The sequence below is a fragment of the Eretmochelys imbricata genome, chromosome 2, assembly GCF_965152235.1.
Source record: "Eretmochelys imbricata isolate rEreImb1 chromosome 2, rEreImb1.hap1, whole genome shotgun sequence".
In the NCBI taxonomy this organism is placed as follows: domain Eukaryota; kingdom Metazoa; phylum Chordata; order Testudines; family Cheloniidae; genus Eretmochelys; species Eretmochelys imbricata.
This window is the reverse complement of record NC_135573.1, coordinates 143,801,425-143,817,739: the sequence shown is the minus strand read 5'-3', so window position 1 is coordinate 143,817,739 and position 16,315 is coordinate 143,801,425. Positions and strand designations below refer to the sequence as shown.

At 49.0% G+C, this 16,315-nt stretch overlaps 1 protein-coding gene and 1 long non-coding RNA gene across 5 annotated transcripts in view; one reads left to right on the top strand and one right to left on the bottom strand.

Annotated features, from left to right (window-relative positions):
• MTRR (5-methyltetrahydrofolate-homocysteine methyltransferase reductase) overlaps positions 1-16,315 on the top strand; it is a 123,280-nt gene that overhangs the window by 59,588 nt on the left and 47,377 nt on the right. The gene's annotated exons all lie outside the window — the stretch shown is intronic.
• Positions 11,260-16,315, bottom strand: part of LOC144261356 (uncharacterized) — a 33,356-nt gene continuing 28,300 nt past the window's right edge. Inside the window, exons 3-4 of the long non-coding RNA XR_013345234.1 lie at positions 12,310-12,396; positions 11,260-11,518 (exon numbers count right to left, since the gene is read on the bottom strand). This is a non-coding gene — a long non-coding RNA (uncharacterized LOC144261356). The remainder of the gene's footprint in view (positions 11,519-12,309; positions 12,397-16,315) is intronic.

Genomic DNA, 16,315 nt, shown 5'->3' with positions numbered 1-16,315 from the left:
TGGGACCGCATAGTGTTGCAGGTCTGGGATGATTCCCAGTGACTGCAAAACTTTCGCATGCGTAAGGGCACTTTCATGGAACTTTGTGACTTGCTTTCCCCTGCCCTGAAGCGCAAGAATACCGAGATGAGAGCAGCCCTCACAGCTCACAAGCGAGTGGCGATAACCCTCTGGAAGCTTGCAACGCCAGACAGCTACTGGTCAGTCGGGAATCAATTTGGAGTGCGCAAATCTATTGTGGGGGCTGCTGTGATCCAAGTAGCCAACGCAATCACTGAGCTGCTGCTATCAAGGGTAGTGATTCTGGGAAATGTGCAGGTCATAATGGATGGCTTTGCTGCAATGGGGTTCCCTAACTCTGGTGGAGCGATAGACGAAACGCATATCCCTATCTTGGGACCAGACCAACTTGGCAACCAGTTCATAAACTGCAAGGGGAACTTTTTCAGTGGTGCTGCAAGCACTGGTGGATCACAATGGACGTTTCACCAACATCAACATGGGATTGCCGGGAAAGGTACATGATGCTCACATCTTCAGGAACTCTGATCTGTTTGAACAGCTGCAGGACGGGACTTCCCAGACCAGAAAATAACTGTTGGTGATGTTGAAATGCCTATAGTTATCCTTGGGGACCCAGTCTACCCCTTAATGCCATGGCTCATGAAGCCATACACAGGCACCCTGGGCAGTAGTCAGGAGCTGTTCAACTATAGGCTGAGCAAGTGCAGAATGGTGGTAGAATGTGCATTTGGACGTTTAAAAGCGCACTGGCACAGTTTACTGACTCAGACCTCAGCGAAACCAATATTGCCACTGTTATTGCTGCTTGCTGTGTGCTCCACAATATCTGTGAGAGTAAGGGGGAGACGTTTATGGTGGGGTGGGAGGTTGAGGCAAATTGCCTGGCCGCTGATTACGCACAGCCAGACACCAGGGCGGTTAGAAGAGCACAGCAGGGAGTGCTGCACATCAGAGAAGCTTTGAAAACCAGTTTAATGACTGGCTAGGCGATGGTGTGACATTTCTGTTTGTTTCTCCTTGATGAAAACCCGCCCCCTTGGTTCACTCTACTCCCCTGTAAGCCAGCCGACCTCCTCCCTTCGATCACCGCTTGCAGAGGCAATAAATTCATTGTTGTTTCAAATTCATTAGATTCTTTATTAATTCATCACACAAACATGGGGATAACTGCCAAGGTAGCCCAGGAGGGGTAGGGAAGGACAAGGCCACACTGCACTTCAAAACGTATTGAATGCCAGCCTTCTGTTGCTTGGGCAGTCCTCTGGGGTGGAGTGGCTGGGTGCCTGGAAGGCCCCCTGCTGCTCCCCCCAGTGTTCTTGGGCGTCTGGGTGAGGAGGCTATGGAACCTGGGGAGGAGGTCGGGCGATTACACGGGGGCTGCAGCGGCAGTCTGTGCTCCTGCTGCCTTTTCTGCAATACATCCATATGCCAGAGCATATCAGTTTGATCCTCTGGTAGCCTCAGCATTTCATCCTGCCTCCTCTCATCATGCTGACGCCACCACTCCTCTTGCTCATCCCTCCTGTGCTCTTGTTCATTTTCTGCTTTCATGGACTCTGCCATTGTTTGCCTCCACGCATTCTGCTGAGCTCCTTCAGTGTGGGAGGACTGCATGAGCTCCGAGAACATTTCATTGTGACTGCTTTTTTTTCGCCTTCTTATCTGCGCTAGCCTCTGGGACGGAGATGATAGCGGGAGTGTTGAAACATTTGCAGCTGCAGGAGGAAAAAAAGGGAGAGTAGTATTTAAAAAGACACATTTTAGAAAACAGTGGGTAGATTCTTTCACGGTGAACCAAGCTGTTAACATTACATAGCACGTGCTTTCGGTACAAGGTCACATTTTGCCTCTCATATTGAGGGCCTGCTGGTTTGGTGTGAAATCACACACGCAGGGCCGGGTAACAGAATTCAGCTTTCAGGCAGCCATGGTAAGCCACAGTCTTTTGGCTTCTTCAACCTTCATAACATGTGGGAATGGTTTCAAACAGCAGCGCCCTCATTTCCCATACCAAGCACCCGTTGGGTTGGCCATTTAAAATGGGTTGGCCATTTAAAAGGAGGGGCTGCGGTTTTCAGGTTAACGTGCAGCACAAACCCAACTAATACCCGCCCCGCCCCCCCCGGCCAATTCTCTGGAATGATCGCTTCACTCCTCCCCCCACCGTGTGGCTAACAGTGGGGATGATTTCTTTTCTGCCACAGGCAAACAGCCCAGCAGGAACGGCCACCTCTGGATATCCCCTTAATAAAGTTCCTCTATTTCGACCAGGTAACCATGAATGATATCACTCTTCCGAGGATAACGCAGAGAGATAAAGAATGGATGTTGCTTGAATGCCAGCAAACACCGGGACCATACGCTGCCATGCTTCGTTATGCAATGATTCCAGACTCCGTGCTACTGGCCTGGCGTGGTAAAGTGTCCTACCATGGAGGACGGAATAAGGCTGCCCTTCCCAGAAACCTTTTGCAAAGGCTTTGGGAGTACCTCCAGGAGAGCTTCATGGAGATGTCCCTGGAGGATTTCCGCTCCATCCCCAGACACATTAACAGACTTTTCTAGTAGAAGTACTGGTTGTGAATGCATCCCAAGTCTTCAGGGCAGATTAATCATTAAACACGCTTGCTTTTAAACCATGTATTGTATTTAAAAAGGTACACTCACCAGAGGTGCCTTCTCCGGCTTCATGGTCTGGGAGCCTGGGTTGGGAGGGTATTGGCTTCAGGGTGATAAACAGTTCCTGGCTATCGGGGAGAATGGTTTCATCCTCCGCCTCCTCATCATCTTCCTCATCCCCAAAATCCTCATCCCTGTTGTGTGAGACTTCCCCCTTGCAGGAATTCATGTACAGGGGTAGGGTAGTGGTAGGGGCACCCCCTAGAATTGCGTGCAGCTTATCATAGAAGCGGCATGTCTGGGGCTCTGACCCGGAGTGGCCATTTGCCTCTTTGGTTTTTTGGTAGATTTGCTTGAACTCCTTAATTTTCACGCGGCACTGCTGCGGGTCTCTGTTATAGCCTCTATCCATCATGCCCTTGGAGATTTTTTCAAATATTTTGGCATTTTGTTTTTTGGAACAGAGTTCTGATAGCACGGATTCGTCTCCCCATACAGCGATCAGATCCAATGTCTCCCGTTCAGTCCATGCTAGAGCTCTTTTGTGATTCTGGGACTGCATGGTCACCTCTGCTGATGAGCTCACCATGCTGGCCAAACAGGAAATGTAATTCAAAAGTTCTCAGTGCTTTTCCTGTGTACCTGGCCAGTGCATCCGATTGAGAGCGCTGTCCAGAGCAGTCACAATGGAGCACTCTGGGATAGCTCCTGGAGGCCAATACCGTCAAATTGCATCCACACTACTCCAAATTCGACCCGGCGATGTCGATTTCAGCACTAATCCCCTCGACGGGGAGGAGTACAGAAATCGATTTTAAGAGCCTTTTAAGTAAAAAAAAAAGAAAAAAAAAAAGAAAAAAAATGGACAGGTGCAGAGTTGTGTGTGGACAGGTGCAGAGTTAAATCAATCAAGTTACCTTTTAACCTTCTCTTTGTTAAGCTAAATAGATTGAGCTCCTTGAGTCTGTCACTGTACAGTATGTTTTCTAATTCTTTAATAATTCTCTTGGCTCTAGATCCACAAAACCTGTGGAAACTGCCAGGATGCCACATTTTCATGTCCCTTTCTACTTCCATGATGCTCCTCTTCACATCCAGGCATGAAAGAGAGCAGATGCCTATATAAAGAGGAATCTTCTTTGAGGAGTGTCCCTGTGGTTGCTCCACTTTAGGTGAATCTGTGCCCCTACACTTGTAATTGAAGATTTTTAGTAGTGCCTGGTTGGGTCGCACATGTGCTGTCCCTGTCCTGCACCGCCTCAGGCGGTTACATAGTGCTGTGCAACCAACTCTCCCTCAGTTCCTTCTCTACTGCCCTCGATTTGAGATGGCAGCATCTGACAGAGGTTCCCCATCACCCTCTCAGAGGAAGGAGCACTCCTCCAAAAAGGTGACAGAGAAACGGGGTCCGACCTCCCCTTCTCAGAAACCCATGAAAAAGAGACATTCCTCAACACTTCAGACCCCATCGGTACCGACTGTCTACCTCAGGAAGTGGGACCATCCAGTACTGTGTGAGCCAAAGACCTAAGCGTCTGGCTCAGAAAAAGACAAAAAAGGGAAATTTGCCATCCTTGCCTCGGTACTGCCGGAGCCACTCAAACATGCAACACCAAGCTGCTTAGCATTGCTACAGTCTCTGACACCACTGTGACGTTCCCCTTTGGTCATTTCTGGACCGGTGATCTGCTAGGTCACTCCAATCTATGACTCTGGGAGCCAGCCTTACCCTGCTCTGCTGTGAGAATCCCCACTCCTGAGCTGTTCATACACAGCCTCTGACATGTAAACTGCTCTTTGCATTGTGCAACTGAATGACACTAGCCAATATCTCCTTATATCCGAGGGTCAGATCCTAACTTGCAAAGCTTTACAAGCTTCATTGGAATCTGCAGACACGGGGGCATTGTCCATTGCCACAGCCATAGTAATGTGACCAGCTTCCTGGCTCCACTTCTTGGGTTTTCCAAAAGAGGTACAATCAACTGTCAAGGATCACCCATTCAAAGGACCCAAGCTATTTGCAACCAAAAAGGATGAGTCCCTTCACACATTGAAGGACTCCAGGGCGACGCTGAGATCCTTGGGCATATGCATGCCTACACAAAAGAACAAACGGGAACTCGATGCAAAGATCTAGATCCACATGCAACACCGGGGGTGGGCAAACTTTTTGGCCCGAGGACCACATCTGGGTGGGGAAATTGCATGCAGGGCCATGAATGTAGGGCTGGGGAGGGGGTTGGGGTGTGGGAGTAGGTGCAGTGTGCAGGAAGGGGCTCAGGGCAAGGGTTTGGGGCAGAGGAGGGGTGCGGGGTGTACGAGGGAGCTCAGGAAAGGGGGTTGGGGTGGAGGAGGGGGTGCACAGTGTGGGAGGGGGCTCAGAGCATTGGTGCAGGGAGGGGTGTAGGAGGGGGCTCAGGGCAGTGGGTTGGAGTGCAGGAGGAATGTGCGGTGCAGTAGGGGTTGGTGTGCAGGCAGAGGGCTCAGGGCAGGGAGTTTGGGGTGCAGGGTGCAGGAGGAGTTTGGGGTGCGGGCTCCGGCCCAGCGCCGCTGCCACAGCTTACCTGCAGTGGCTCACACCAGGGCCAGGGTAGGCTCCCTGCTGGCCCTGGCCACGTCCCTGCGGCCCCTGGGTGTGTGTGGGGGGGAAGCGGCAGACGGCTGAGCGTGCCGCTCTTGCCTGCGAGTGCTTCTCCCCCCACCCCCAGCTCCCATTGGCTGCAGTTCCCCGTTCCCGGCCAATGGGAGCTTCGGGGGCAGTACCCACAGGGAAGAGGAGCGCCCAGGGCCCTCTGCCTCCCTCCCCCAGGGTCTGCAGGGACATGGTGCCAATCGTTTCCCGGAGCGGAGCGGGGCCCATGGTGCCATGAGGGTGGCAATCCTGCTTGCTGGATCCAAAGCCCCGAGGGGCTGGATCCGGTCCGCGGGCCATAGTTTGCCCACCCCTGTCCTATACGCAACCTCAGAGGCAATATGACCTTCAAAGGCTGTGGCAGAGACCCGTAAGATGGAGACCACTCCCTTCTCAGTTCTCGACATCCCAACAACTCCCTCTAAACAACAGTTTTGAAGATTTGATTGAGGACCAGAGACACCTCCTTCTTTTTCTATTGTGGACCCATCTGATACCATCCATCCATTCGGAGACCATCTGATTCCATACCACCCAGTGTGGTGAAAAATCACATCAGACAAATGGGCATTAGAAATTATCAAGACTGGCTATTGCATCCAATTTACCTCATCCCCCTCCAAACAACCCTCTCTCCCCATTCCTCTTGAGGGACTCTTTTCACAAACACCTACTGCGACAGGAGGTAAACCATCTCATACGTCTACGCACAGTAGAACCAGTACCAGCACAACAGAGGGAAGGGTTTCTACTCCCATTATTTTCTAACCCAGAAAAAAAACAGGAGATGGAGGCCTGTTCTTGACTTAGGAAGACCCAACAAATTCATGAAGACCCAGCAATTTAGGATGGTCCCTCTAGCAATAATAATTCCACCACTAGAACAAGGGGACTGGTTCTCAGCCCTCGACCTCCCCGATGCATAAGGATACATCACTCACACAGGAGATTTCTCAGATTTGTTCTGGGAACAGATAATTTCAAGTACCAAATACTCCCTTTCAGCTCATCTGCAGCTCCACAGATAGTCTTAAAAATCCTTGCAGTGGTAGCAGCTCACCTCCATGGACAAGGAGTCATAATATTCCCCATCTGTACGATTGCTTACTCAAAGTCTCGACTCGGGAAGAGGCAGTAGAAGCTACCCAAAAGTTAGTAGCTCTCTTCACACAGCTAGGGCTACAAATAAACTAACAAAAATCAATATTCACACCTGTGCAGAGATTGGAGTTCATTGGGGCCTACCTCGACTCTCTAGATGCTACAGCCTCTCTGCCCCCTCACAGATTTTTCCACTCTAGTCCACCTAATCGCTATAATGCAAGCCAGCCCACAGACATCAGCCAGGACTTGCCTCCAACACTTAGGCCATATGTCAGCAATGATGTTTGTCATCAAATGCAATGCCTGCAAAGCAAGCTCAGGACATATCTTCTACACAGACACAGTACAAACAAAAATCTTACGATGCCAACCAAAGTAAAAAAATTCTCTGGACTCAACCACACAACATTTGCATGATAGTTCCCTTTTTGCAGACCCCTCCATCAATGATAGTCATAACAGATGTTTCTCTGCTAAGTTGGGAGGCACAACCACACAAGCTAAGGCTGCTGGTGCCCATCAGAATCAACATTACACATAAACCTACTGAAGCTGCCGGCAGTCCGGAATGCATGCTCAAACTTCCTAACCATGATCAGGGACAAGGCCATAAAGGTGCTTACGGACACTTGCTCCGCCAAGGAGGGACACACTCATGCTCCCTATGCACGGAAGCCATGCTACTATGGAACTGGTGAATCTGCCACATCGACATCTCAGCCTTCTATCAACCAGGATGCCAAAACACTACTGCAGTTGCACTGAGCAGAAAATTTTCCCAGAACCATGGGTGGGAAATGAACACCAGCATACTACAGAACATATTCAGACACGGGGTTCCCAACTATAAACCTCTTTGCGACAACCTAGAATGCCAAGTGCCCATGCTTCTTCTCCAGAGCGGGACTGGGATCCCATTCTCTAGGCGATGCTTTTCTCCTCAAATGGGATGCACATCTACTGTATGATTTTCCCCCCGTGCCCCCACCCCTTGTAGCCAGGGTCATACACAAGATAAGGACCGACAACTCTAGAGTCACCTTGATATCCACCCACGTGGCCGAGACAAATGTGGTTTTCCTTACCACTTGAAGACTTCTGTGTTCCCACCACACACTCTTCCTCATCTTCTGTCTCAGGATGCAGGCCAGATCTACTACCCAAACTTGGCAAGACTCCACCTGAAGGCATGGCGACTCCATGGTTCTGAGATGATTAAATGACCTCTTAAGAGGAGGTAAGGGACGTTCTTTTAAACAGCAGAAAATCTTCTACACAGAATACCTACCTGTGCAAATAAGAGAGATTCCATACCTGGTGCCAGAATAGGCAAACAGTAGCAACTACGTCTCCTTTATCAATAGTAATGGGTTACACACTGGAACTCAAGAAATCTGGTCTCTGAATGAGCTTGGTCAGAGTACATCTTGTGGCAATCAGTGTTGCCCCACTAAGTAGATGAGTTCCTCTTCAAGAGATGTCCCTGTGGGTGCTCCACTTCAGGTCAAGGTGCGTCCCAGTGCCTTTGATCGGAGATTTCTACAACAGTACCCCTACGGGTCGCGCACGCGCTGTGCCTACTTCACAAGCTGTCAGTGTTTGAATAGCGCGTGCATGGCCTGGGCTCCTGTTAGCCGACGGCCAAGGATGTTTGGTGAGGTGCCAGCTATGCCCGTTTATACCATCCGTGACTTTAACCGCTAGGACGCACTGTCCCTTCGCGGCAGGCAGCCCGGGCTAGGCTGACGGATGCCCCAAGGTCCTAACCACCTGTGACTTTAACTGCTAGAGCTCAGAGCTCCTTCGCAGCGGGCAGTCAATACTGACTGACAGGTGCCCCAATGGCAGCACTAAGAGCCTCTCCACACCCGTGACTTTAACTGCTAGAGCTCAGAGCTCCTTCGCAGCGGGCAGCCAGGATTGACTGACAGGTGCCCCAAGAGTTTGCCCCGTGGAGGCGGCACAACTCAACGCTAGGCTCTTAGAACTCTCACCTAATGGCCAGGCTTTAGAGCCAAAACGGCTGAGGTTCTTTAATTGTGTTGGCTGCTTTACAGTAAACCAGAGAAAACAAGTCAGGCTTATGCATAAATGGTTACCAAAATTTATTAAGCTAGATTCTAATCATGTGGTTACAAAATTGCTAGCGCCTACTTATTTAAATGTAGAGATGTTACACACACAAACAAGTTACAAAACTGAAGCCACAATCCCAAAGAAAGAAAACAAAGTATAGAGCTCTATTTCAAAATATGTGTACACTAAAGATAGGAGATCAGGTGTGGGTGCTTCTTACCCTCCTTGCATCTCTCGATTCCAGCGGTGCCAAGCCAGGATCGGTCACTCAATTCCGCGGAAAGACAAATAAGGGACAAGGCTTAGGGACCCTCTTAGCTGCAGAAGCCTTGGGAGGCTGTCACTTATCTGACCAGCAAATAGATAGAGAAAAGCACTCAAAAATCATGGTGCTGTAGGTCCCCTACTTATACCTCTGTACTCCTTTATTCTCTTTCTCCTTTCTTATGCCAAATTGAGGCTGGTCTGTCTGGGTGACGCCAGATTTCGCAAGAGTAGTTTACACTTGCAAGGGAGAGAAACAATAAGTTTCGACTACTGGACATTTCTTTTATCAGGGTAAATATTTTCCCACCTAGGATGTTGGTGTGTGTGCATCACGCTATTTAGTAGGGGCTAAGAGCCATGTCTGTCACAGGGCCTCTGCCTGCTGTGAGCTTAATCGTTGCATCTGTTCCCAGAGGCACATTGTAGCAGCACACCTGTGCTTTTCAAAGGCTGTGCTGGAATATATGTTAAGTGCCCTGTTCCGGCTTCCTCCTGTGTTTCCAGCAATGCTGGTCTGAGGGGGGCCGGGGGGGGCTGGCTGTCTGGCTACAGCTCCTCAGTTCCTTCTCGACCATCCCTGGCTAGAGACGGAGTTCAGCAATCCTCTCAGATTTACTCATAGATAGTTCTGTTTCTCAGTTTAATTTAGATAGTTTAGTCATAGTTACTATTTAAGAAAAATAGTTTAGTTTTTGTAGTTATTTTTAAAAAAAACCAAAACCTCGGCTACGGACATGCCCGGCTCCCGCGGCTTCAAGAGATGTGCCTCCTGCAACAAGACCATCCCTATCTCGGTCATTCACAGTGTGTACGCTGTTTGGGGGAGTCTTATGTACCCTCAAAATGCGTCCACTGTAATAAGCTTAATGCATGAACCCGCAAGGACAGGGAGCTAGGACTGAAACTACTCCTCTTAGAAAACGCCCTCAGACCCACCTCTGACCCTGGCCAGCAAAGCTCTTTAAAACCCTCAAGGGAGAAAGGTAAAACAAAGAAACGGCCAGCTTCCTCCCCGCGTCAGGGGCTACTCCTCAGCAAAGAAGTCTCAAATGACTTCCACCTCACAAGTGCTCGCCGCTCCACGGCTCAGCACTTTTAACTCTGCAGGCACCTCAGGCACTGACTGTGAGTCGGCTGCTCAGCTTCCTGGTGCTGAGGTTCAGGGCGTTAGCTGCCCGCCTCCTACGGCTCTCCCTCAGCAACCTTTGACAGCACGGTGCTGAGAGCATAAGTAGAGATTGCGGCACCGCCATTTAATCTTGCAGCGCTGCTTTCTCACCTGACTCTCCTGGCACAGAGCCTCCTCATGTTGCCTGCCTGCCCGACAGGTCTGGGGCACCTTCTCTTGTGGCACAATATACACCACCCAGTGCAACCTTCAGTGCAGCAGATGCCTCCGCAGACTCTGCCTGCACCAACGGCAGCGGCATCAGCTCCACTTCAGTTAACCCTTACTCCTCTCCTGCCTTATTTTTCGGCACCTGGAGTCGCTACACCACCTCAGTTTTTACATCCAGGGGACTTAAGAGTGTCACATACCCCTCAATCTCCGCTACTCGGCACTGATCTATCACCAGGACCTTCAGCACCCTATCTGCAGTACTCCCCTACCGCTCCAAGCCTCTCAACTGGAGAAGAGGAGAAAGAGGATGACAACGATATGTTTTCTTCACAATATTCCTCCCAGGTTCGCTTACCTATAAGTGGGAGATGCACAAGTGGGAGATGCATCCCTCCTATTCTAGTGGCTCCCCACACTGGTATGGCAACCCCTGCATGGGATCACCTACCCCTTTTCCTAGGCAATGGCCACACTGGGGTCCATGGAACTACACCACGGCACAATTGAGTGTTCACCGTGCCGCCCGTAGAAAAGCTGTCATACGCTTCCTGATGCTCTTACACGGATATGCAGATAAGACGTGAAATAGCCACTCCACCTGCACAGGACATGGCTCCCCATCCTACAGCAATAGCACCACGGGAGGCAACAGTGCTCCCACTGCCTCCCACTACTGATGATCTCATTCACTTTCAGGAATTATTTAAAAGGGTAGCCAATGAACTCAAGATTACCCTGGAGGAGGTACCAGAAACCCACCACGAACTTACCGACATATTACAAACTACCATGTCATCCAGAGTAGCCCTACCAATTAATGGGGCCATCATGGAACCAGCTAAAATTATCTGGCAGACCCCGGCCACAATAACCCCCACTAGCAAAAGACTGGACTACAAATATTTTGTCTTGTCGAAGGGTTCAGAGTTTCTATTTACTCACCCAATTCACTAGTGGTCGAGATGGCCAACCAGAAAAATTAAGCACCAGCTTTCCAATTTACCCCGTCTGACAAGGAGAACAAGAGACTGGACTCTTTTGGGTGCAAAGTGTATTCATCTTCCACTTTGCAATTTTGAGTAGCGAATTACATGGCGCTCTTAGCAAAATATGACCACAAAAATTATGCTAAAGTAATGCAATTTATTGATGATGTGTTGGAAGACAAACGACAACCATTCAAAGCGGTGGTGTCCGAGGGCCAACTGATCTCCTGCACAGCTCTTCAGGCCGCCCTCGATGGTGCAGATGCAGTCGCCAGATCCACGGCCACAGCCATCATCATATGGCGTGCCTCATGGTTTACTACTCCCTCCTTTCCCAAGGAGATTCAGAGCACTGTTGAAGATCTTCTCTTCGATGGGGACAAGCTCTTCGCCTCTACAACCAATGGGGTCCTCCTTCCATGTAAGAATCGTGAGCTACACTCAGATCTTTAGGCATTCAGCCACCTGCCACACAAAAAGAGGCAGTACAGATATCAGCCATGCTTTTGCTCAAAATCAACATTTCAGACAATATGTTATGCAGCAACAACGCCATAGACCCAGAACCCAATGACGTCACCCTCCACAAACAATGGTGACTCTCACCCTCCTGCCTCAAACAAACAAATTTGAAGTCTTCAGCATCGATTTCAACCATCCATTTCTTTGGACACCGTCTGCGCCCATTCCTTGCCAATTGGGAAGCTATCACGATGGACAGATGGGTCCTGGAAATTATCAGATCGGGTTATGCCATCCCCTTCCTCTCCATACTCTCCCCCCCACTCTCCCACCCTGTCCCTCTTAAGGGACCCCTCTCACGAACAGTTGCTCCGTCAAGAGGTATACCACCTCATACAACTAGGAGCTATAGAGCGGGTATCAGCTCAACAGAGGGAAAGGGTTTTACTCACATTACTACTTGACAGAAAAGAAAAACGGATGGCGCCCTATCCTGGACCTTCGACATCTAAACAAGTTTGTCAAGAAACAGAAATTCTGGATGGTTACTCTACCAACAATAATTCCAACGGTGGAGCAGGGAGATTGGTTTTCAACCCTTGACCTCCAAGACGCATATTTCCATATCACTATCCACCCTGCCCATTGACGTTTTCTCAGATTTGCTGTGGGAATGGAACACTACCAATACAGGGTCCTGCTTTGGCCTTTCCACTGCCCTACGTGTCTTCTAAAAAGTGCTAGCAGTCGTAATAGCACATCTCAGAAAGAAAGGGGTCCTCATTTTTCCTTACCTGGACAATTGTCTCTTCAAGTCCCCCACTCACTTGGAGGCGATCCGAGCGACTTCTGCAACTGTGCACTGCTTCCACACCTTGGGTCTGCAAATAAACAGAAACAAATCTACCTTACGACCTACCCAACAAATAGACTTCATCGGGGCACACCTCGACTCCACCACGGGTCTTGCCTCTCTTCCCCAGGACAGATTCCACACAACGGGTACCCTAATTACCCAGATACGTGCCAGCCCGCGGGTTACAGTCCAAGATTCCCTGCAGCTGTTAGGGCACATCGCCGCTTCCACATTCGTGGTCCCAGATGCCAGCATGTACATGGGATGCCTTCAGGGGTAACTAGCCACGGTATACAAACCAAATATCCACAGAGTAAACAAACTGCTAACTATGCCTCCGAAAGTCAAGGACTCGCTCCTCTGGTGGACCTGTCCTATCAACATCTGTGCCGGGATTCCCTTCTGACAAGAACCCCCTTCACTGACCATCGCTACAGATGCATCCCTCACAGGATAGGGAATGCACATGGGTCACCTCACCACTCAGGGCCTCTGGTCCTCTGTGGAAACTAAGCTTCATATAAATCTACTAGAGCTCTGAGCCGTACGCAGTGCCAGTTTCCATTTCCTTCCCATTATCCAAAACTGCAAAATTCGGATCATGACAGACAACATTGCATGCATGTTCTGTGTGAACAGACGGGGGGAGCCTGGTCCCACTCCCTCTGCACAGAGGCAGTAAAACTATGGAATTGGTGCCTTCAGTACAATATCCATATCTATGCCTCATACCTGCCCGGTTCTCAGAACACCACTGCAGATGAGCTCAGTCGATCTTTCCCCATACAGCACGAGTGGGAACTCAACGACACCATTCTATCCACCATTTTCCAGACCTAGGGTTATCCCCAACTAGATCTATTTGCCACGGCTATAAACAAAAAATGCCCGACATTCTGCCCCAGAGCCAGCCGGGGGAAACGCTCTCGAGGAGACTCCTTCATGTTCCCATGGACCGACACTCTCATGTATGTGTTTCCACTAATACCTCTGTAATAGTAACAGAGTAATACAGAAGATAAGAACAAACAGATCCAACATCATTCTAATAGCCCCAATGTGGCCCAGACAACCATGGTATCCCTTCCTTATGCGGATGTCGGTCAAGCCACCGATTCCCCTTCCCCGCCCCCCCCAGCAACCTCCTATCACAACCCAGGGGCCAGCTATTTCACCCCAACATACAGTGACTCCACCTGAGGACCTGGCTAATCAATGGTTCTCTAATGAGGAATTAGCATGTTCTGAACAAGTGTGGACAGTCCTACTACACAGCAGGACACACACCACGCACACTACTTACCTACATAAATGGAAGAGGTTCACATCATGGTGGACGGCCAAACAGACCTCCCTAGTTTCCGCCCCACTCCCACTGATACTGGATTACCTGCTAGACCTTAAAACATCAGGTCTCTCCACGAGTTCCCTCAACGTCCACCTTGCGTCAGTCACCACATTTCACCATAAGATCGACAACACTACGGTCTTTGCCCATCCAGTAACCAAAAGGTTCCTGAATGGCATCCAAACATTATATCCAGACGTAAAACCACCTGCTCCGCCCTGGGATGTCCACCTAGTTCTCAGAGCCCTGATGGATAAACCCTTTGAGCAAATGACTACCTGCTCCCTTCTCCATGTATTCATGAAGACTACCTTCCTGATAACAATCACATCTGCCAGACGAGTAGGAGAAATTGGAGCACTCATGGTGGAACCTCCGTATACCACATTCTTCCATGATAAGGTCACACTCTGCACGCACCCAAAGTTCCTGCCTAAAATGCACTCTTCCTTTCACCTCAATGAGCCAATACACCTACCAACATTTTTCCCAAACCCCACACAAATGCTTTTGAAACAGCAATGCCCACTCTTGTTGTGTGCAGAGCACTATCCTTTTACCTGGATAGAACAAAACCGTTTAGGAAAACCCCCAAACTTTTCATCTCTACCACTTGGCAATCACAGGGAAAAGCTATCTCTACGCAGAGACTCTCCAAATAGATTGCAGACTGCATACGTCTCTGCTAGCAGCTGAAGCACTTACAAACCCCTACATCAATTAGGACACATTCTACTAGAGTTGTCTGCACTTTCACTGCCTTTCTCCATAATGTCCTGCTTTCTGACATATGCAAGGCAGCTAGCTGGGCATCGAACCTTACTTTCGCCAGTCATTACGCTCTCATGCACATGGCAGCATCCGACACCAGGATGGGTAGAGCAGTCTTGTTAACAGCCTTCTTACCTGATCCGAAGTCCCAACCATCCTAAGGGATACTGCTTTTCAGTCACCTGAAGTGGAGCACCCACAGGACATCTCTCTCTCGAAGAGGAGGATACTCACCCTGTGCAGTAACTGACGTTCTTCAAGATGAGTGCCCCTCTGGGTGCTCCACTACCCGCCCTCCTCCCTTCTACTTCGGAATCTGGAACGCACTCCATTGTAGAGAAGGAACTGAGGAGCCTGGGCAGTGCATACGCTATTCAAACACTGACAGCTCGTGAGGTAGGCACAGCACATGTGCGGCCCGTAGGGGTACTGCTGTAGAAATCTCCGATCCAAGGTGCTGGGACGCACCTTGACCTGAAGTGGAGCACCCACAGAGTGACTCATCTCAAAGAACGTCAGTTACTGCACAAGGTGAGTAACCTCCTCTTCTTGATTTTTTTTTTTCCCCAACCCTCCTGCTATACGCTTCCTCAAGGGTCTTCATAACCTTTACCCTGAAATATCTGCCCCTACTCCATAATGGGACCTCGATCTGGTCCTGCGATGCCTTATGGTGGCCCCTTTTGACCCATTAGCAACATGTTCACTTCTCCACCTTTCAATGAAGTTGGTCTTCCTGCATAAGCTGTATAAAGCTTCCTGTATAAAGCTTAAACAGGGTAAACTTATACATTGTTCGCCCTCTATAATACTGATAGAGAGAGATGCACAGCTATTTGCTCCGCCATGTATTAAACACTTGCTCTGAGTTTATTAATAAACAAAGGTGATTTTATTAAGTTTAAAATGTAGGATTTAAGTGTTTCCAAGTAATAACAGCCAGAACAAAGTAAGTTAGCAAGCAAAACAAAACAAAACACACAAGTCTAAGCCTAATACATTAAGAAACTGAATACAGGTAAATCTCACCCTCAGAGATGTTTTAATCTTCTTTCACAGACTAGACTCCTTCCTTTCCCCTGGTACAGTCCTTGTTAGTTCCAGCTCAGGTGGTAAGTAGGGGATTTCTCATGACTGGCAGCCCCCTTTGTTCTGTTTCACCCCCTTTTATAGCTTTGGCACAAGGCGGGACTCTTTTGTCTCTCTGGGTCCCCACCCCTCCTTCTGAATGGAAAAGCACCAGGTTTAAGATGGATTCCAGTACCAGGAGACATGGTCACATGTCCTGTGAGACCCCAAGCCTCCATTCTTCCTGGCCTGACTGACATGAACACAGGAAGGCTTACAAGTAAATAGAGCCATTTACAACCAATTTTTATAGTCAATGGGAGCCATCAAGCTTCTAAACCATCATTAATGACCCACACTTTGCATAATTACAATAGGACTTCAGAGTTAGACTTCATATTTCTAGTTTTAGATACAAGAATGATACAAACATCCAAATAGGATGACTACACTCAGTAGATTAAAAGCTTTGTAATGATACCTTACAAGAGACCTTTTGCATGAAGCATATTCCAGTTACATTATATTCACGCTCATTAACATATTTCCATAAAACATGTGGAGTGCAATGTCACACCTATGACCACATCCCAATCTCTTACCTAAAATAGGTTCATCATTCTATTTGAACCAACCCATCCATCTCCCATCGTTTGTCCCAAAATCTCATGGGAACAAACGAGATGCAAGTCTTCGTACCCTGGATGTCTTTCAGAAAGTCACCAAAGTTGTTTTTCCATCATGGAATGATCTAAGG